This window comes from Sitophilus oryzae, unplaced genomic scaffold (genome assembly GCF_002938485.1).
Source record: "Sitophilus oryzae breed Bouriz unplaced genomic scaffold, Soryzae_2.0 scaffold_1604_pilon_pilon, whole genome shotgun sequence".
NCBI classification, from domain to species: Eukaryota; Metazoa; Arthropoda; class Insecta; order Coleoptera; family Curculionidae; genus Sitophilus; species Sitophilus oryzae.
Window position 1 is genome coordinate 799,986 of NW_022146286.1, and position 23,484 is coordinate 823,469.

General features: G+C 32.6%; 2 protein-coding genes across 3 annotated transcripts in view; one reads left to right on the forward strand and one right to left on the reverse strand.

Moving 5' to 3' along the window:
- LOC115879983 (glucose dehydrogenase [FAD, quinone]) overlaps positions 1–16,249 on the reverse strand; it is a 29,369-nt gene extending 13,120 nt beyond the window's left edge. Inside the window, exons 1-3 of one of the 2 annotated variants that reach the window (XM_030897056.1) lie at positions 16,207–16,249; positions 15,978–16,087; positions 1,413–1,614 (exon numbers count right to left, since the gene is read on the reverse strand). The gene's annotated coding sequence lies outside the window, so the exon portion shown is untranslated. Of the gene's footprint in view, positions 1–1,412; positions 1,615–15,973; positions 16,088–16,206 lie in introns of both variants that reach the window. The other variant, XM_030897055.1, reaches the window with a different exon arrangement.
- LOC115879988 (flotillin-2) overlaps positions 1–23,484 on the forward strand; it is a 398,348-nt gene that overhangs the window by 143,939 nt on the left and 230,925 nt on the right. The window lies entirely within an intron of this gene.

The following is a 23,484-nucleotide window of genomic DNA, read 5'->3' on the forward strand; positions in this document are numbered from 1 at the left end:
CCCTTCCCGGACACAAACAGTACATCGTGAGACAGGAAATTGTAGAGAGAAACAAGCCCTATAACATAGCATACAACATTTTAATGAACAGTGCTTTCCATAAAATCAATAAAATGAAAAATATACGAAATAATATACATGTACTGATTTCTTTCGAAAATCGACAACTATGAAACTTAAACCCTTCCCGCACACAAACGGTACATTGTGAGACAGGAAATTGTAGAGAGAAACAAGCCCTATAACATAGGATACAACATTTTAATGAACAGTGCTTTCCATAAAATCAATAAAATGAAAAATATACGAAATAATATACATGTACTGATTTCTTTCGAAAATCGACAACTATGAAACTTAAACCCTTCCCGGACACAAACGGTACATTGTGAGACAGGAAATTGTAGAGAGAAACAAGCCCTATAATATAGCATACAACATTTCAATGAACAGTGCTTTCCATAAAATCAATAAAATGAAAAATATACCAAATAATATTCATGTACTGATTTCTTTCGAAAATCGACAACTATGAAACTATGAACCCTTCCCGGACAGAAACAGTACATCGTGAGACAGGAAATTGTAGAGAGAAACAAGCCCTATAACATAGGATACAGCATTTTAATGAACAGTGCTTTCCATAAAATCAATAAAATGAAAAATATACGAAATAATATACATGTACTGATTTCTTTCGAAAATCGACAACTATGAAACTTAAACGCTTCCCGCACACAAACGGTACATTGTGAGACAGGAAATTGTAGAGAGAAACAAGCCCTATAACATAGGATACAACATTTTAATGAACAGTGCTTTCCATAAAATCAATAAAATGAAAAATATACGAAATAATATACATGTACTGATTTCTTTCGAAAATCGACAACTATGAAACTTAAAACCTTCCCGGACACAAACGGTACATTGTGAGACAGGAAATTGTAGAGAGAAACAAGCCCTATAACATAGCATGCAACATTTTAATGAACAGTGCTTTCCATAAAATCAGTAACAGGTACAGACGAAAAGTTCTTACTCTTCAAACGAGTTAAAAATAGGTATGTAGGTGGCGCCCCCTACAAGTAGGAGTCACATTCGCATCAAAATCTAATTTGTCATATCAAAAATCTCCCAGACACCAATTTTCATCCAAATATTGACGTTACTTCAGAAATTATTTGGAAAAAATCGAAATAAAAATGAAACTTCTACATCCTGTATAGGTATCTCCGAAACTAAGCCCCATTTTAGGACATACATTTACGAACTTTCTACTTATTTTTAGCTGCAAAATATGCTGCTGAAGTTTCCGGAATACAGTTCGGACCACCCTATATAGAGATGCCAGACGAAAAGTTTTTTTTGAATGTTGTAGACAATGATTTAGTATTGATAGTAATATTTACCTAAAATGTACTAGTTAATTAAATGACTAGAAGAGACTGGTACTAAATAATATAAAAAAAAATGTTTGTTTTGGTTAATCCGGTGGACGTATTTTCATTTTTAACCAACGATAGACCAGTTTATTCTCCTTATGCAACCGGATGTACGAGTGGAGCATCTTTCTAGTCTTTGCCAAGTACAGAAGTCATCTTTTACGGTTTTCTGAAAAGAAAAAAAACAATTATTATCTAGTAACCAGGATATAATACTTATAGTAATTGATGGTATATAGTTATATTTAGTCCTGCTGGGGAAAGTTTACCATATATTCTTCGTACCGCATGTATGATCGATTTATGTCGAAAAAAATACAAGATGTTCCATAAGTAAAAATATAATTTTGGTATGGATCTTATTTCTGAAACAGCCTGTATATTTCAAAATAATTTTAACCCTTTATAGGGCAGTACTATTTTTTTTCTAGTATATTTTATTTAGTTTTTTACATATTTTAAGATTTTTTAAAAATGTATACAGGGTGTTTCGAAAAATCTGATCATTGATTAATCACGATCCTGCTTAAAGCGCTTGACTTAAAAAGCTGGTTTTTGGAAAACGGATTGATGTTAGGGTATACAGGTTCGATAAGAAGGGATTTTTCGAAACTCGAATTCTAAGGGGATGAAACCACCCCCCAAATATTAGAATATTTTTTATTTAAAAACCGGTGAGTTTATCGGAAAACCCCTTAAACACGTATATTTTTTTTGTTTTACATATTTTAAAATTTTTTAAAAATGTATACAGGGTGTTTCATAAAATATGACCATTGAGTAATCACGATTCTGCTTAAACTGTTTGACGTTTAAAGTTGATTTTTGGTAAACGGATTGACTGTGGGGTGTAGAGGTTCGATAAGGAGGAGTTTCTCGAATCTCAAATTCCAAGAGGGTGAAAACGCCCCTCAAATATTACAATATTTGTTCATTAAAAAACTGTTGGTCTTTTGGGAAAACGCTTGGACACGCATAATTTATTTTTTTACATATTTTGAAAATTTTAAAAAAATCATACAGAAAGTTAGGTAATTGATTAACCACGATTCTTAAACTGCTTGACGTAAAAAGCTTATTTTTAGCAAACGGATTTTTCGAAAGTCAAATTCCAACGAGATGAAACTACCCCTCAAATATTACCAAGTTATATAATAATATCGCCATATTGTTTTTTCTCATGCTGACATAAATGTGGGATAATTTTATCCAGTTTGTATGTTAATGGAAATTCTCGCTTTGCTTTATCATCACCATTACAAATGATTAATTCGACTCGAACGAACTCGCGGGTACACGCTAGTTTATTTATAAAAATTATAATGTGTAGTAAAAACTATTAAGTATTTCCTATTAAATAACTTGTAATCGGTTATCATATCAAGATAATATTTAATTGATTAGGAAAAAGTTTTTTCTTAGTCTGAGAACTCGGAACTAGAATTGCTGGTTCGTAATTTTTCTCTCGATCAGAATAATTCAGGAAGTTGCACTTAGACATTTATGCTTGTTTATCGACCGACTATTGATCTACAAACTAGTATGCCGGTGTTACATAATGAATTCTCGACAAATTTCTATTTCTACGCCACCTGTCACAAGGCGGCGCTTAAAAATATTTCCTTTTTTGTTCGTACAGAATAGTTCGCTCGAGCTACCAAAATCCGTGTGTTTTTAGAATTAGTTTTATGATTTTAAATAATTTTAAGGTGTTATCGTTGAAATTAAGTGTGGAAGTCACTTCGAAAATGTTGGCGTTTGGTCGCTACATTAAATTATACCAGCAGAAAAAAACAATAAAGGTGTAAATAAAAATAAGATGTTTCCTTTCGGAAACGGTAAGTAGCTAAACGACCAGTGAAGCCTCTAAGGATAGAGCTAGTGGAGCTCTATATTCGCCCCATTTGAACTGTGTTTCGAAAATGCACAGTTTCCCAGATATTTAGTTAGAAATATAATATAAAAATAATTTTCTGAATATACCGGGTCAAAAGTGGCTCACCCCTATAACTTTGATTTGGTATGTTAGTGTATATGGCATAAATTAGGATTAGTTAACGTATTCAATTGTTTTCTGTCACTTCCTGTTTCACCGGAAATGACTACAAGTTTTAATTTTTAAATGGCACCCTCGGTATATTTCTACATTATTCGATAGAAAATGACACTCTAAATAGAATAACATATCATATGTCAACTTTTGACATTTTCGCATATGGTTTATTTAAAATTGTAACATGCGGCTCATAACGACAATTTGACTCGAAATACCAAGTGTGTAGTACCAAATTATCCGTAAAAAAATGAATTCTCCAAATATGCTAATTAGCCACCCTTGTTCCATTTGAAAAAAATGAGATATGATTAAAAAAACGATTTGGGCACCTTTTAACCGAACAGGACAAGGCACAAAAAACATTAGACGATCAAATATATTTTTCCAGGGCTTCTTGATTAAAAATTAGTGTTTTTAACACAGCCATGGCACTCTAGATTGAAATTTAAAATACAATTTTTTGTAAGTGAAAATGTCAACAGTTGACATATGACATGTCATTCTATTCAGAATATCATTTTCTATCGAATAAAGTAAAAATATACCGAGGGTGCCATTTAAAAATCAAAAGTTGTAGTCATTTCCGGTGAAACAGGAAGTGACCAAAAACAATTGAATACGTCAGTCAATCCTAATTTATGTCATATACATACTAACATAACAAATCTCGCTTTGTTATCTGAAAAAATAAAGAAGTTATAGGGGTGAGCCACTTTTGAGACGCACCCGGTATACCCCTTGAAAGAAATGTAATTTTTTTATTTAATAACTTTTTCCATTTTTCTCACCTGGTACGGTTAGAAGACGTTAATCTAAGAATTCTAAATGCAATTTGACACCCTTTTTTAGGTTATGTTGCCGAAAATGAAAAAATCGGTTTTTATTTTATTTTTTTCTCTTTTTACTTTTTTGACAAACTGTGGATACTAAAAAAATTAACTAATCGATCTGCACTGATCCACGCCCAAAAATCTTTCAAATTGGAATAAGTTAAAAAAAAACTCGATTTAGGCTGGGAAAATTTTTGGAAATTTTCGGAGGTTTTTTTAATGGGGCGATTATAGAGCTCCACTAGCTCTATCCGTGGCCTCACTGGTCGTTTAGCTACTTACTGTTAGCGAGATATTTCCATCGAGTTTTTCGATATTGGCAAAATTTCAACTTTAAATCGTTTTCTACGAGTCCTTATGAAAATCTAAGAAACGTAAAATAGGCCATGGGAGGGCACCCTCAGTCGTCTACCCAACGATGCATAAATGGTTTCTTAGAATTGAAGGGTTTAGTAGATATTCAAAAAAAAAGTTGAAAAAAACAAACTTTCCAAAAAAAATTTCCGGCCAAAATCGAGCTTTTTTCGCTTATTCCGATTTGAAAGATTTTTGTGCGTGGATCGATGCAGATTGATTAGTTAATTTTTTAGTACACAGTTTGTTAAAAAATTTATATACAGGGTAAGAAATAAAATAAAAACGATTTTTTAATTTTCGCTTTTTTTAAATACAACATAACCTAAAAATGGGGTTAAATTGCGTATAGAATTTTTACATTAACGTTTTCTAATCGTACCAGGTGAGAAAAATGGAAAAGTTAATAAATAAAAAATTCGATTTTTTTAAGGGGTAGGTACATCCAGAAAATCGACAATCGAAATTTTTCTAACTAAATATCTCGGAAACGAGCATTTTCGAAACACAGTTTAAATGGGGCGATTATAGAACTCCACAAGCTCTATCCCTAGCGGCTTCACTGATCGTTTAGCTACTTACCGTTTCCCAGAAAAAAACATCTTATTTTTATTTACACCCTTATTTTTTTTCTGCTGATATAATTTAATGCAGCGACCAAACGCAAAAATTTTCCAAGTTACTTCCACGCTTAATTTTAACGTTAACACCTTAAAATTTATTTAGAATAATAAATAAAGGTCCCCTAAAAAACTCATGGGATTTAATATATCGGCCGGACTAAGAATAGGGTCATTTTTAAATAAGTCAATTTTAATGGCCTTTATTGTGATATTTTAATAAGGGTTTAATTCACGAAAGAAGTGAATTTGAAGTGATTGATTGAAGAATTTTCTTGAACCGACTTAAGTCGTTAAAAAATTAGTCGTATTATTAAATTTTTGCTGTGTTTTGACGCTAGTGATTATAGCCGATAAATATTTGAATTTCTTAAATATAAGGTCAATCAAACGAGCAAAATCGGAAATCGGAATAGCCATGCAACTGTTTCAATCATTGTTGCTCGCTGCGTATGTCAAATTATTCACTCTGTACTACCTCTAATAATAATTGTTGATAGCTATCATCACGTAAGTGTGATTAGATTAGATTTAATTTGAGTTTTTCAACTAGGTATAAATAAATTACTTTCATTCCATAACGGCATCGATTACGTAAAGGTATTTTACAACCACTTTCGTTGAAATTTCATTTTACTGTTCGACCTTTCCTTTTCTCCAGCCTTGTTATTGAGAAAGGTTGCAGTAACTACATTATATCGAGAGGAGTAGTAGTCAAAACTATTCCCTTTACTTTATCTTATAATAGAATGAGACTAATCTATACCGGGTTTTTTTCAAAAGTGGCTCACCTCTGTAACTTTTTTATTTTCAGACGAGATTTGGTATGTTAGTTTATGACATAAATCAGGATTGATTGACATTTTCAATTACTTTCAATGTCCGTTTTAAGTGTCCATGTTTCGCATGCGTAGGTCATGACTGGTAGTACATGTTGGTCGAATGTTTCCTTCTTTAGATAGAGTGGCATTCCAGATGTGAATATGATCGAGTTTCTTCCATTAGTATTCCATTCTAACTTAATTCTTCTATTGATTTCTGGTAATAGAGATCTCGTTGTCAATTTGTCACCGTTATTATTCAACTTGTATTCAGAGAACATTTTAAAGAGACTTTATCCGGCAGAGTAGAAGACGTTAAAATTGGATGCGAGATCATAAATAACGTAAGGTGCGCAGACGACGCCGCCATTGTCGCAGGAAGCATGGAAGACTTGCAAATATTGCTAGACAGGGTACATGAAGCTAGTTGCAAATGGCGTATCGATATAAACATCAACTAGACGAAATGGATGTTTTTGTTAAAATACAAATTAATCCAATCCCGATAAAAATCAGCGGACACAATATTGAACAAGTACCACATTTTAAATATTTAGGAAGCTAAAGGAGCTAGGAATAGTGAAAATACATGTGACGAAGAGGTAAAAGCAAGAATTGAAATGGCATGTAGAACATTCAAAAAATGGAAAACCACGCTCACTAATAAAAACCTGTCACTGCAAACCCGATTACGAACACTGCGTTGGTACATATGGTCCACTCTTCTTTACGGATGAGAGACATGGACGCTAAATGTCGAGAATATAAATAAAATAGAAGCCTTTGAAATCTGGTGCTACCGGAGAATCCTTAAAATTTCTTGGACCGAACATACAAGCCACGAAGAAGTTCTTGGACAGCTAAATAAAGATCGGGAACTCTTAACCACCATCTAGACCAGAAAGGTGAGCTACTTCGGACACATAATGCGTGGCACCAAATATTATATTCCTCATTTGATCATTTAAGGAAAAGTCGAAGGTAGAAAATGAGTAGATCCAAAGAAACTGTCATGTCTGAGAAATATACGGAACTGGACCGGTCTGGAAGTGGAGAGGCTGTATCATGCGGCAGAGATCAACGCCTGAAGACAGGCACGGTACCGCAAGAAGAAGAAGATGACATCTATTACTTGGGTCTTTCGTCGTATCAACTCTATTCTTTTACGGTCTGTCTTGGTTATTCCTAGCATACAGGGTGGCCCATCGAAAACGTTCCGCAAGGCATAACGGCTAGGGTACTTTTTTTTCAAAAAATCCAAAAACACATCAATTTTGTTTGTGAGGGGGACAACTTTTGCCCCAAAAATGATTGCAAAATCTTCAACCCTCTAAGCGGGGGTGTCATCCTCCAATTTTTTTCAAATGGGAAGGGGTGTCAAATGGTACCGCAATGAAAAGGGATTTCTATTCTCTATACTTTCCCGCTTTGTTTTTGAAAATCGGTCGAGTCATTGAGAAAATATGAAGGATTGAAATTTGAAAAGTTTATTTAAACATTTATCAGAGTAAATGATATGGATAAATTCCTTTGACCAATTTGCTGTTTTTTCTTATTATTTCTAGATGTTTACGCATTTTTTCACTTGCCACAAGGTTGAACGATCATCTGCGGTAGTTGCTAGATAGCTGTTCTGTGACTTTTGCGTTGAAGTTCTTCTCAACTGGCAGAAAAAGTGGAGATAATCAAACTTTATTTTACTTTATTTTAAAACGTCTTCGTTGCGTACTTGTACCAACTGAATTTTGTACTGGTGGAACTTGTGTTTTTTTATTATCCTTTGGACGCTTGTACGATTCACGCCGGTCTCATTGGCTAATTTTCTTGTACTCAGCGTACTATCTATGGCAACTTGACCCAATACGAATACCTCCATAGCTTCATTTACTACAGGATTTTCCCTCTGCCTCTTTTTATTCATAACGGAACCAGTTTTGCGAAATTTTGTTACTAACTCGCGAACAATTTTGCCATAAAGGTGTTTGTCTGGATGGCGTTCATTGAATATCTGCGCAAACCGATTGCCACATTCATTATTTTTAAAATAAAGTTCGATTGTTTCCACTTTTTCTGCAAGTGATTACACCATAATTGTTAAAAAGTTTAACGATATTGAAAAGAACTTCAACGCATAAGTCAAAGAACAGCTATCTAGCAACTACCGCATCTGATCGTTCAACCTTGTTGCAAGTGAAAAAATGGGTAAACATCTAGAAATAATAAGAAAAAACAGCAAATTGGGCGAAGGACGTCAAAGCATTCAGAACGTCAAAATTAGTGGTAACAATTTACAATTAGTAGAAAAAGTTAACAAAGTTTTAACTTTTCCACTAATTATACTTCAAAATTTGCGTGGAATGTCATTTTGGCCTTTGATTATCATCCGTCAAGAGAAATTGTGGTTAGAAATCAAAAGATTATTGTTTTATAAGCTAAATATTAGGCTTTCTCAATGGATACAGCTGACTACCCCAAGCTGTTGCTAGGATATTCTATTAATTTTAATTGTGTTTTTTAGATATTGTAAATGATCGTAAACTAACAAGTATAAAGTGTATTTGAAACCACTAATTTATTCCAGTAATTGCGAGGTTCTGAATGAAGCTTAATGCTACAAACAACAAATTATCTATTATCGATGTAGCTCTTAATGAGAAATATATATGTTACGGTTAAGGTCCGATGTTCGGTTAATGTCGACATTACCCGGTTAATCTCGAGGTTATATTGGATTAATCCGTAGTTCTGGCAACACTGGACTAGAAGTTTCTTTATTATGCCCGTTTTAAGTGTCCAGGTTTCGCATGCATAGGCCATGACTGGTAGTACACATTGGGCGAATGTTTTTTTCTTTAGATAAGAGTGGCATTCTATATTTGAATATGATCGCGTTTCTTCCATAAGTACTCCATGCTAACTTAATTTTTCTGTTGATTTCTGGTAATAGAGATCACGAGCTGTGTATTAGTTGTCCCATAAAACTGTGTATATATTCTTCTACTATGTCCAGTGTTGTGTCATTTATTAGAATGTCTTTTCTTTCCACTAGTTCGTTGTACATTACTTTAGTTTTTGCTAAATTCATTGCGAGGCCCACTTTTTTTTCTTCAGGGTACCTATTCTTGAGTTTCAGGGAGTAGAACTCCCGAGAGAAGTGGGCGTGGTAATCATAAAACTGGTAGTTTCTGTATTCTTGAAAAATATTGTGGGAGGGAGTAAGAAACTGGGGAGATGCTAGGGAGTTAAAAGTTCTCTTACTATAAAGCGAGGGAGAGAGCAAACCTAACCCAACTTACCGTATTTATTTACGATGTTTTTTGTTTACTCAGCTGTTACAGACTTAATATTTATAAATAAAAATGTTTCTTTGAATGTGTGTAAAAAATGTTTTATACAGGGTGGATAGAAATTTAAACATGTCATTTTTAAAATTAGTAAATGTGCATTTGTTTGAGAACCAAAATTAAGGTATAAAAAGAGAACATTTATCTTCTCTTAATAAAAAATCAATAAAGTTTTCTTATGTATAAATTACTGTTATGGTGGAATATATGGCTTTGAATATGGATAAAAACTCCAAAAAGTATATATATTTTTTGAACAATTTTAAATTTAGATATTAGTCGTTTTTGTTTGTACCCGCTGTCCTTAATTTGAAAATAATACGTCTCTGAATAAAGTTTCTGTATTGACTAAAGTGCAAGACAAGCAAAAAATCCCTTTTGTTGATCTTACGGGAGGCACAAAGACTTGGGACACAAACAGATCAACCTACATTTGCAATCGTTCGAAATTTTACGTTTTAAAATAAATTATACCTATAGACGCGATGTACGCAAGCCGAAGTCGCTGACCATAGAATAAGTAAGCCGCTGACTGTCAAGATTTGCTGTAATTCTATTGGTTGTACAAACCGGCAACGCTGTTCCCCGATTCTACTTCCTCCCTATACTCCTCGGTGCGTTCGGTACTTCAAGAATACGACATTTCGTTTTTAGGGAGGTCGAGTGAGGGAGCATTCCCCGGGAGCTCCCAGGGACCACTCCCTTCTCTCGTTTTCAAGAATAGGTACCCAGGACTATTGGCAATTAGGACTATGTGTCATCAACGAATCTTGAGAAATTATATAATATAATCCGCTCCGGGGCTTATATTATATAATTTCTCTGTATAAGGAATGCATTAATTCGATTAAAGATGTATAAGCAATGCAGGTAAAGTCGATTTTATTTTTAAAAGTATTTATTTATATATAGGAAGGCGCACTGCCAACTTTCTTTTTCACTGAACGGTCGTACCTATCTTTTGATTTACAAACTGGTTGTAGTATGAAAATAAACGCTGATGCATTGAAGTAATTCTTGACCTACATAGCTTAACTAATTTCTTTTTTGTTATATAACGTTAAGGTGGATAACATAAGATTCCTCTTCTTATGGGAAAGAGGAAAGAAATGACTCTGGGCCGATCATTTTGATTGAAATAGTTGAATATCCTGATTTTGTGTTTGGTTGGCTATAAATTTAAGACATTCGAATATTTATCAGCTATTATCACTAGCGTCAAAACAAACCCATACATTATTATGCATTTATATTCATATGCATCTTATTGCCTATAATTTGAGACTTGTTTGAATAATTTTAAATTATTAACACCTATTATACAATGATCTTTATCAAAAATATGTTGAGAAACGCAAGATTCACCTGCTCTATCAATCTGAGTCATATGTTCTTTAAATCTATTTAATATTGATTCGTTTCTTTTATTGAAGAATGTTACGGTTAAAGTCCGATGTCCGGTTAATGTCGACATTAACATGTTAATGTCTGGATTAGGTTATGTTCTTGGTTGTTTTGTTGTGTGTTATTCTCGAGATTAACCGGGTAATGTCGACATTAACCGAACATCGGACCTTAACCGTAACATATATATTTCTCATTAAGAGCTACATCGATAATAGATAATTTGTTGTTTGTAGCATTAAGCTTCATTCAGAACCTCGCAATTACTGGAATAAATTAGTGGTTTCAAATACACTTTATACTGGTTAGTTTACGATCATTTACAATATCTAAAAATACAATTAAAATTAATAGAATATCCTAGCAACAGCTTGGGGTAGTCAGCTGTATCCATTGAGAAAGCCTAATATTTAGCTTATAAAACAATAATCTTTTGATTTCTAACCACAATTTCTCTTGACGGATGATAATCAAAGGCCAAAATGACATTCCACACAAATTTTGAAGTATAATTATAATTAGTGGAAAAGTTTAAACTTTGGTAACTTTTTCTACTAATTGTAAATTGTTACCACTAATTTTGACGTTCTGAATGCTTACATGGAAATTAAAGGAACAAAGTTCTACGCTAATTGAAACCACTAATTTATTCCACTAATTGCGAGGTTCTGAATGAAGCTTTACTCATTTTCCAAATTTTGAGAGAAAACTACTACTACTATAAGAAAATCCAATCGGAAGACAAATCTGGACTAATATATGTGAATTTTCGATACAGATGGTAACTGAACGAGACTGTGAGACAGTACGGCAAGTGAATGAGACGTGAATGACATATTCCCTGTACACAAGAAAACTGACATAACTCAAAATTACCGGTTTGACAAGAGAAAAAAGTTAAAGTTAAAAAGTTTTTCTTATGTCTGATGTCTACACTTTTAGTTTCCGTTCTCGTCATAAGTATGTTGATAATTATGTTCAAACAATGCGAATCTTATTTGGGAACGGTCACAGATACTTAATGTTAAAATACATAATGCATTAAAATTAACAATTCAAGAACATCTATTACGAAAAGAGAAATATGAAAGAAAGTTTCAAGGAAGTTAATTTCCTTTTCAGTATTATAAAATATCATTCTTAGGTTAATGAAAAAAAATATAATACACCATGGTGAACAATGTAACGTATTCAAATACGTATAATAATGAAATGTATAAACTATTTAAACTAAATCCTTCTTTTGCTAAAACTGTCCCACTCATGTAATCTTGTTCCTTATTTAATAAATATGACACTTGGAAGCAGTTTGGTTTTGGAATTTTGCCACCTATTATCCATATAAACTACGCTGGTCAACACATTTTAGATTATTAGTGGTATCTTGTATATGTTGATTTCTTCAACACGGAGCGTTAAAAACACTTCATATTCCTTCAACTTTACAAACAATTCCAGTCTTGTGAGAAATCGTCAAATTTCGTGTATTTAACCTATTTTATAATCAGGAGAAAATTTTTACAAACTCATGTCTGATAATTTTAGGACAATGATGTATTAAAATAAACTTTTTACTAAAAAAATAACACGATCAAAAATGCTGTGATGGATACTCGACAGCAGTATTATAAAGTATGTTTCAAAAAAAAATCATTTCTTAGAATGACTGCTTCAATCGAAAATAATTAATGGTGCAAGGCGCCATGATCAGCTGACTTATTAGATTAAAATCTTTCGAATTGTGCTGGACTTTTTAAATTGCGTTTAACTTCAGACTTAATTAAACACCGTTAAAGTGAAAAAATAGATGTAGGAAAAACAATAAATACTCCTAGTACATAATTTAACAAATTTTATAATGCAAAACTGCCGCAAACCTTGATATTGTCTTCTTTTTGGATAAAAATCCTTCAGCCCTTCAATCGACGAAATTTATGAAATTCGTGAAAATTAATTGTATGTATCAATTAAATTATTTTCCTTGAAGTTTAGCCTTTTAAGGCCATTGTAGAAAATGAGAAAATTACAAAAAATACATTTGCCATGAAATTAATTATAGTCACAAAAATGTCTAAACAATATTGCTACATCCAAAAAATGAAGCTTTTATTTTCTACAAGGTCAGTGCACCTACTTGCTTTTTGGCTAATACTTTGATTAATATATTTATTCTTTTTCAGAAAATCTATATTATGATTTAGGTATGTTTTTATGGTAAAATTGGCAAACTCACCATGATGGATAGAACAATAAAAATATTCTAGTTATATGTGATATAAATTAAATGTTGATGAATAGTGAAATAGTATATCGTTTAATTAGGAGTAACAATGATTGTGGCGACACTGTACGTTTGACGAGACTGACGTGACGATATTACAGGCCAGGCAAAAAAAGTAATTTTTACTCCGAATAGAACATGCTATTGTTTTCAAACGTCGCAATTTTTTAAATAATTTTTATAATTTAATATAAAATTTATAATTAATTTATATTACTATTATAATTACAAAAAATTATATGTGTTTTTAGTATTATTTATTATTTTCATGAATTATTTAAAAAAAAAATAAAAACACTAAATCACCACAATACACCAAAACACTTTTACTTTTACACTGGACGCGCGTTTCGCTAACCATGTTAGCATCATCAGCAGATGATTATAAACTGGACAGCTTATAATCATCTCAACAACAAACAGTTTATAATCATCTGCTGATGATGCTAACATGGTTAGCGAAACGCGCGTCCAGTGTAAAAGTAAAAGTGTTTTGGTGTATTGTGGTGATTTAGTGTTTTTATTTTGCTGTGTAACACCAAAGGTTCCAACCCTCAACTGTAATTATTTTTTACTCAATTTTGTAAATGAAAACATAATCAGTAAATAAAGTTGTTTTTAACATAAAGATGAAAAAAGTGTATGCCCACATTGCCCACATACATCTCTTCTATCATTTTATTTTATTTAAGACCGTAGAAATGGTGTCAGTCATAAGAGTAAATCATTCAATGTGAAATATTTAGATTGCTTAACATATTAGGTCCTAAAATATTACATAACGTATGCAAATTGGCATATAGGTTGAAATGTCTCGTAGTTTATGTCACTCTTCATTAACATAAAAAAACTGTTCACTATGTAGGTTACTGGTTTAAAAAATTATGAGAATTTCTTGAAAAGTTTTGAGTTAATGGTGTCTTGACACTTGACATACACACTTGAAGATTTATAAAATAAATTTTGTTATATTATGGAATTTAATTAATTATTTATTTTGTCATTCTGCGACCTGCAGTTTCCTTATGATGTCCGTTTTAACTATCCAGGTTTCGCATGCATAGGTCATGACTGGTAATACACATTGGTCGAATGTTTTCTTCTCGAGATAGAGTGGCGTTCTAACTTTGAATATAATTGAGTTTCTTTCATAAGTACTCCACGCTAACTTAATTCTTCGGTTGATTTCTGGTAGTAGAGATACCGAGCTGTGTATTAATTGTTCCAAATATAGGTATTCTTCGACTATTTCCACTGTTGTGTTATTTATTAGAATGTCTTTTCTTTTTACTAGTTCTTTATACATTACTTTAGTTTTTGCTAAATTTATTTTGAGACTCATTTTATTGCTGGCTGTATTTAGTAGTACTTAAAAGTACTTAAACACGTATATTTTATTTTGTTTTTTTACATATTCTAAGATTTTTTATAAATGTATACAAGGTGTTTCGAAAAATCTGGTCATTGATTAATCACGATCCTGCTTAAAGCGCGACGTAAAAAGCTGATTTTTGCAAAACAGATTGACTTTAGGGTGTAGAGGTTCGATAAGAAGGGATTAATATAGAAGGGATAACTATCCCTCAAATATTAAAATATTTTTTATTTAAAAACCGGTGAGTTTTTCGGAAAAACTCTTAAACACATATATTTTATTTTGTTGTTTTACATATTTTCAGATTTTTTATAAATTTATACAGGATGTTTCATAAAATATGACCATTGAGTAATCACGATTCTGCTTAAACTGCTGATTTTTGGCAAACGGATTGTCTGTGGGGTGTAAAGGTTCGATAAGGAGAGGTTTCTCGAATCTCAAATTCCAAGAGGGTGAAAACGCCCCTCAAATATTACAATATTTGTTATTTAAAAAACGGTTAGTCTTTCGGGAAAACGCTTGGACAAGCATAATTTATTTGGTTTTTTACATATTTTGAAATATTTTAAAAAATCATACAAGGTGTTCCAAAAAGTTGGGTAATTTCTTAACCACGATTCTGCTTAAACTGCTTGACGTAAAAAGCTTATTTTTGGCAAACGGATTTTTCGAAAGTCAAATTCCAACGAGATGAAACTACCCCTCAAATATTACCAAGTTATAAAATAATATCGTCATATTGTTTTTTCTCATGCTGACATAAATGTGAGAAAATTTTATCCAGTTTGTATGTTAATGGAAATTCTTGCTTTACTTTATCATCACCATTACAAATGATTAATTCGACGTGAACGAAGTCGCTGGTACACGCTAGTCAGATATATTTTCAGTTATATAGTTTTGATGATTTGTTGTAAAATATTCAAAGAAATTCATATTTTGCATACTATGTATCTCATATGTTCCTAACTATTTATGAGGTATTTATAATTTTATAGTACACACAGCATGTGTTATAACTTTCCAAAGATTTAAGCAGTTAATTTTTGACAAATTTATGTTATTGAAAGTTTGTAAAAATACAAGATTATTATTTGTTCAAACGCCGCGCCGCGCCGGGATGAAAGTAAGCTGTGCTTTTGTAAGTATTTAAAAAAAAGAACCTTTTTTTTATATTTCAAATTTTCAAGAAGATAAACAAAAGCAAAAAAATTGACGTCAGTGAATTGGCATTATTTGCTAAAAGTTTTCGATCGATAATTTGTTTTAGCATCAGTACAATCGCTAAATCATTTACCTCAGTACTATCAGTCGATCCTATTTTTTAGGATTTGGTTTGGCAGTTATAATTTTCGGTATAATATTTATGTTGTTGATACTTTGATATAATTTTTTTTAATAATAATAAAAAAAAATAAAATTTGCCAGTACATAACTTACCTACATTTCTTCTAATCCAAAACAATTGTCATATTATCAGCAAGGAAATAAACGTAGAATTTGTGGTACCAGGTAACTGTTTTTGTTTTCAAAACATTTCACCTCTCATTCCACCTTTAAATTTAAAAAAGAAATATTTTATGAAACATCAAAAATAATCGTATTTTTTAAACAAAAACGTTATTATGATTTTTTTGTCTAGAAAATTAAATCAAAATATAGATTAAACTCACTGGGTATTAGGTCAAACCGATTCGGCGAAAGTAAAAGTTAAAGACTGACTTGTCCAGTCGCGGGTTGTTCCTCCGCGGCCTGGCGTCTTAGCAACGTCGTACCCCAGGTGGGGATCCGCAATCTCGGTACCGAAAAAGGTACTACTATGCCGGAAATGGATGAAACTATTGTTTCTGCCCGTCGTATAAGAAAGACGTGAGGGTTTTGTTAAATATTTATTATAATTTTTGGTTATATCGTCAGGCATTTACGTTATCTTCTTTACTTCGAAAATATTTCTGTTTTATTTTTTATTCATTATAGTTCCTCCATAATAACCACTAGTGATGTGCAAATGCAAGACCAAGACCAAGACTCGATTAATTGATTTATTTGTTTTATAGCTTATTTTACTTATTACATATTAACAAGAACTAGTCCATTATGAAAATTATTATGACCTCGTTATATGGTTTATTATATATTATTATGACCTCGTTATATGGTATATTATATTATATAAGCGTTATTATGGGTTATTTATTTATTGATGTACATCTTGCAACACCGTAAGTGGTAATAACAAGTAAGAGAGTGCTATTAATGCACAAACTAATAATCAGAGAATTAAATAAAACTAACTTTGAAAATGGTATACCTAATGTGCTTATCAATCAAACTTACATCTCTGACTGCAGTTAAGGGTAATAAAGGACCTTTACATTGTCACGTTCTCGTTCAAAATAGTTTAAAAAAAACAGGGAAGCTACAAGCTCTTTGCTTCGACTGTTTAAATACTTCGGCATATTTTCAACACACAATTTCAAGAAATGCAATACAAAAACTCCAAAATTTAGTTCTTAAAAGAACTGTTTGTGCTTAAAAGTGCAATTTTTAAAAAAAGACTGTGAAAATAGGCAAAAAAGCGAGAATAATTCACAAAGATTCAACAACAACACGATATTATACAAAATAATGACTGACACTAGGATAATTGTCAAATAATAAAGGACAAAATTGCTGAATACGGCGCAATGTGACCAACATAGCGATAATAAAATTGGGTTTAAACGAGGGTTTAAACTCAGTCAGGTTTATAGACTTTAGTGTCAATGTCGATATGATTGATGACGTGCATCGGAAAATGTTGCTTCTTTCATTATAATTTTAGCGTTGTTAAAATCTATTCTGTGCCCTATGTTCCATGAATGCTGACAAATTTTAGATTTCTGAAAGTCGCTCTTTCTTAAATAATCCTTATGTTCTTTAATTCGAACATTTAAGGTTTCACCAATATAAAATTTATCGCATTCACATGGTATTTTGTATATTACATTTTTTGTCTGTTGTTCAGTATTCATTGGTTCAGTGTGTGATAAAATGGATCTAAGTGTATTTTCTGTTTTGAAAGATGTTCGTATGTAAAATTGTTTTGGTATCCTTCTTATTTTTTCCGAAACGCCTCGTATGTATGGAATTGTAAGTTGTATATATTGTGTATTATCATTGTGTGTATTCTCTCTATGATTTGGAGTTTGTATTTCGTTTAATGTTTTCTCAATAAAAGATGTTGGATAGTCATTTTTTATTAATGTATTTTTTATGTGGTTTTGGTATATCTCTGTTTAGTGAATTGTCGTCTGAATATACCGTGCTGGCAACTGTTACTTTTGGGTCTGTATTTACATGTGTGGAAGTAAATCGCATAAGGATCTTATTAAGTCGGAGTGAGAGAAATGCGACGGTGTGCTGTTGCGGCGTTGCTGGTACTATACTAGATTAGTATACTATAACTAGATAAAATCATTAGATATGTTTCTGAGCATCTGAAATGGAATTACAAGGATATCGTTAGGGTGTCCATTTTTTTATAACGAGAAAACGACAATAATCGCGATAATTATAAAACTTTTTAACACATAACACTCCATAACTTAAGAACCACTTTAGATAGGTATTGAAACTTTTTTTTTATTTTGAAGATCTGATATTTTACAATATGTTTAAATAAGAAAAATTCGATAAGGTTGTTTTTTTCATTCAAAAATTTTAAACAACCCATCCATTTACTTTTAGTGCATAGCAATTTTCAGCAATCGTGTAACTTTTTTATTTATAAAGATTTTCACATATTGTTTGCGAAGAAAATATAGCAGAAATATTAAGAAAGTTTTTGAAAAAACTACAATCAATTTATTTCTAATAGATTTCGAGATATCGATTTTTGAATTCAGAGTTCTAATAGCGCGACTACTGTCGAACACCAACTAAATTCCACTTATTATTACCAAAAATGCAAGTGTTTCTAACTTGCACGTAAAAATTTTCAAGATACAGGGAAAATTACAACGACTCGTTAATAAATAAACAAATAAAGTATCACGAGACGTAATTAAATCATGAAGCTGAACGCATGATGTACACCTTTTCTTAGAACTTTAAGTACTGACCTGACAGAGGTGCTGAGTGCTGATTGGGTCGGCCGCTCGACTGTGTCAAATCTGCTATATTCCCTTTCACGTCTCTTGCAATATGTGCACAGTTTCTCGGTTTATTTCATGCGTTTATTTTTATTTTTTTTTCTGTGAGGAGGGAAAAAATCTTGCATAAGACACCCACAGTTGGGTAGTGCCGGATTCTTACCAGCTAAAAAACCCCTCCTCCAACTACCACTTTACACTGGAATCCGCTCTCGCATTGCTTCAGTGCAAAGGGTGTCTATAGATTTATGATGTTCGTTGTCTCTCTTCCATCTCTTTACAACTTATTATATTTCCTACTATCCGATATTCTAACTTCCATTGTACTTCCCCTTTAACTAGGTACATAATAAATGCGGATAAGTCAAATCCTCTGCCGGTTTCTGTACGGAATTCTTCCCTAAGGACCTGCCATCGTTCAAACGCAAATAGTGTATGTTGAACATCGTCATCTTGACCACAGTAGATGCATGATGCACTATCTACCCTACGACGATCGTATAAATATTTCCTAAAACACCCATGGCCAGACAATGCTTGACTCATGAAGTAATCGGCTTCTCCATATTGTCTGTTTAACCATAGTTGTATGTCGGGTATTAACCTGTTAGTCCATCTGCCATATATTCCGTTATTCCATTTTTCTTGCCACTGTTGGAGAAGTTTTGTCCTTGCTAGATTTTTATCCATACCATGGTATCTATCATATCTATTTCATGCGTTTGGCAACGTGTTTACTGTTCTCTCTTTGTTCGGTACATTATAAAACGCATTGTACTCTTCTTACATACGGAAATCTCGACCCAAGATTAACCTTTGTCAGCTTTTAGTATTATTTTTGCCCTATCGTATAAACTTTTTATTATACCTTTTTTTACAGTTATACTGTGATTAGATTAGCCTACTACTGTAAACTTTGCCTGAATCGCAAATGTTGAGTGGTTGAATGAAAACCCGTCTATTTCCGCCTTTATTATGGTTCCGATTGGTTCATTCCGATCGAACGTAGCTGATATAAACGTAGTCATTGTGTATAGTGGAAATTGCAATAGAGCCGTGAGTTCGATCGTGCAAAACACGCGTGGTTCAATTTCTACTTTTACCGATGGCCGAGGTATGCTTTCTGCCGCACGTCTACAACGCATTTCTTCGCCATACTCTTATGTAAAACTGTTACGTAACGTAAGCCGGCTATAGTTAATTTATTTGTCCTAGAAAAACGTTACGGCACGATGAATTAATATGAGGGTATTGGTGAATATTTTATTCGGAAATCCCGAGTTGTTATATTTTTTTATTTAGTATATTTTTATACATATTTCTTTAATTTAACGAGGAAATTACAGCTGAAATACTTAAGTACATTGGTAGGAGAACTTGGAAAATTCTAGCAAATATATACACCTCGTACCAATGGTACACTTGACCAATGTGTACAGGGTGGGTCAAATTCGACGCTTTTAAATGGAAACACCCTTTTCTATATGAGATAGACGAAAACTAATATCGGTGTCTGGAGTTCAATTTTCATCAAAAACATGACGGTGAAAACCGCACATCAATATCTGTTACCGTTTCGGAGTTACGGGGTGTTTTTCAAAAATGTGCATTTTTAACAAATCGCTGTGACTTTTTTGCTATGGAAAATTTTGTATTTCTATGAAAACATTTCCAAAGCACCTTTTTACGTAGAATTTAATGGTTTAAGTATAATTTTTTTTAAATTAATAATTTAAGAGTTATCAACAGAAAAATTTATTTTTTATTTGGGACACCCTCTATATTTTTAATTAATTGGAAAGAATTTAAAATTACCTTTCCAAAAATACAGCACACTTGATATTTTGTTATAATCCCCTTCGAAATACAGAATATTTAAACGTTCGCTACTTTTAACTAGTGGGCTTTGGACCCCTTATTGATGATATGCCCTTAATGGAACTCGAAAACATATTTTTCCAGCAAGACGACGCACCGCCTCAGAACACTGAAGTTATCAGCAAATTTTTGCAGCCAATTTCAAGAATAATTGAATGGCTAACCAAGATCCCAGCCGTTGGCCGTCGAGGCCTCCTGACTTAGTGCCCATGGATCTAATCCTATGGATATATTTGCGGAAGAATAAAGGTTCCTTATTCTTCCGTATAATCTAGACAAGAATTAGAAATACTTAGCACTTATGAGAGGGTATCTTTCACCCCCACTGAGTTAATGAATTCCGCAGGAAATGTTCAAAAACGGATCCGTCTGTCCATAACAGAAAACGGTCGATATGTCGAACACCTGTAGCAAAATCTCATGTCTTGGTTTGCTATTTATTTTTATTGTTATTAGATATAGTTTAAATGTGTTGATATTGGTTAAATATATTTTAAATTGTTATAAAATTCTGCATCTCTCATAGCAAATATTATTTTCGTTTCAATTGATTCTCACAGCTAGAATTTTTTTGCATTACAGCTGGTTCAAAGCCTACTTAATTAAAGCGGGCGAATTTTTATATACTCTATATCTCGAAGAGGAATCGAGCAAAATATCAAGTGTGTTATATTTTTGGAAAGGTAATTTTAAATTCTTTTCAATAAATTAAAAATATACAGGGTGTCTCATATAAGAAATCAAATTTTCTGTTGGTAATTCTTAAATTATTAATTTTAAAAAAATTATACTTAAACCGTTAAATTCTACGTAAAAAGGTGCTTTGGAAATGTCTTCATAAAAATACAAAATTTTCCATAGCAAAAAAGTTACAGCGATTTGTTAAAAATGCATATTTTTGAAAAACACCCCGTAACTCCGAAACGGTAACAGATATCGATATGCGGTTTTCACCACCATGTTTTTGACAAAAATTGAGCTCCAGACACCGATATTAGTTTTTGTCTATTTCCTATAGAAAAGGGTGTTTCCGTTTAAAAGCGTCGAATTTGACCCACCCTGTAGTCATGACCTATGCATACGAAACCTGGCCACTTAAAACGGACATTATAAGGAAACTGCAGGTCGTACAACGTTCAGTGGAATGAAATATACTGGGAATAACCAAGTGGATACGACAAAAGACCCACGTAATAGGTGTCATGCACAGAGTTAAATCCTTCAAATGGCAATGGGCAAGACACCTGCCAAGAAGAACAGATAACAGATGGACCACAAAAATTACAGCATGGTACCCACCAGGAATTAAGAGACCTAGAAGAGGACCGAACCTAATCCTAATATCATGGGACCATGATATTAGGAAAATAGCAGGGAATAACTTGAGCCCGTATAACCCACAATAGACAACAATGGGCCCAACTACAGAAAGAGTATGTAAGGGAGGCTACACCATAATTGAAAATAGTTGATAAGCTTAAATGATGATTATGATCTCTAAATTCATTACAAAAAACCTAAACAGCAGAAAATATCTAAAGATTAACATTTGACCATAACGTTTATAGAACAACAATACATTATTTTTATCAAAGAATCGCTCCTTAAATTTTTTGCATTTGTTTTGAAACACCCTGTATAAAAAATAAATGCAGAAGCACTTATATTTTCGGTATATTTCTCTAATAAAGATTTGTTCAAACCTCCCATATATCAATTTAATGAAGGAAGAACCAATTACGTTAAACAGAATACCACGCATTACGCAACTAGCGATTTTCACTAATACCATCATAACAAAGCAAAAAACCTTCAGTATTCTTCCGGCGTTTTTGCGGTGAAACTTGGTTACCTCACATAAGTGTGTCGAGAATAATCAAATCATGAGACTACGTGTGATCCGAGGCGTTTCTAAGTAACGAGGAACATACCATCGGAAAAGCAAATGAGCATTTAATTACAAGAGTATTTTGGTATTTTAGTTTGATATTTACAAGGTGTCCTAAATTCGAGCCTCATCATTGGTATCTCGGAAATTAGAAGAGGTACGAGAAGTATGTTGTTCCACAGAAGAGAAGTACTTTTTTAAAACAATTATTTTATTTAAAAATTACAGAGTGGATGTTGTCAGAATGTACAGTACGAGAATGGATAAAAGAATGATTTTTAATTAACAATAACTTATAAAGAAGAATAATTATCAATAAAAGTTATTCAGCAGGTCTCACGGGCAGATCGTCTATGCGGTTACAGGTGTGGCCGAAATGGCCACACGTAACTCCTCCCTCGATACGAATAGATAACGGAGTTGTCTTTTTGTAGTGGATCTTCGGGTATCTCTTGTTTAGATGGGGATGTTATTTTCTTCTTTATGTGGCATAGGGTAGAGTTACTTCTTCCTTGTGTTGAAGAGTAGACTCAGAGTGATAAAGATGAACCGTGAAATTGTCCATATAACTTCTCATCTCTGGGATTAATGCATGGATGCAGTTGGTTAACCATTTGCCTTAACTTCTTACAGTGACATACTCTATACAGAACGTCGGCTACCTCTCGCATGTAGTTGTGATGTATCTCATCAGTATTTCACAAGTACACGGGACCTACAGTTTATCGCGCGGAATCTGAACGGCACTTTTTCAAAGGCTGTTCAAGGCAAATATACTTCAGATGGTTTGCCATTGCCTTTCTTCAGGTACAAAATACAGTTTGGTCATTTTGAACATTTGGTCAAAATTTAATTTTGTGATGTTGAAGGCCACGAAGGATTTACTTCATTTTACTTGATCGAAACCGATTGGTGGTAGTATTATAGGTTTGATGTCTTGGATTGAGGCATCATTGGAATATATTTCATCATTTAAGAAAAAACTCAAAATTTAAGTGAGGATGCAGTCAATAATCACCATATAAGCTAATAAAACTACTTTTTCAAATTTG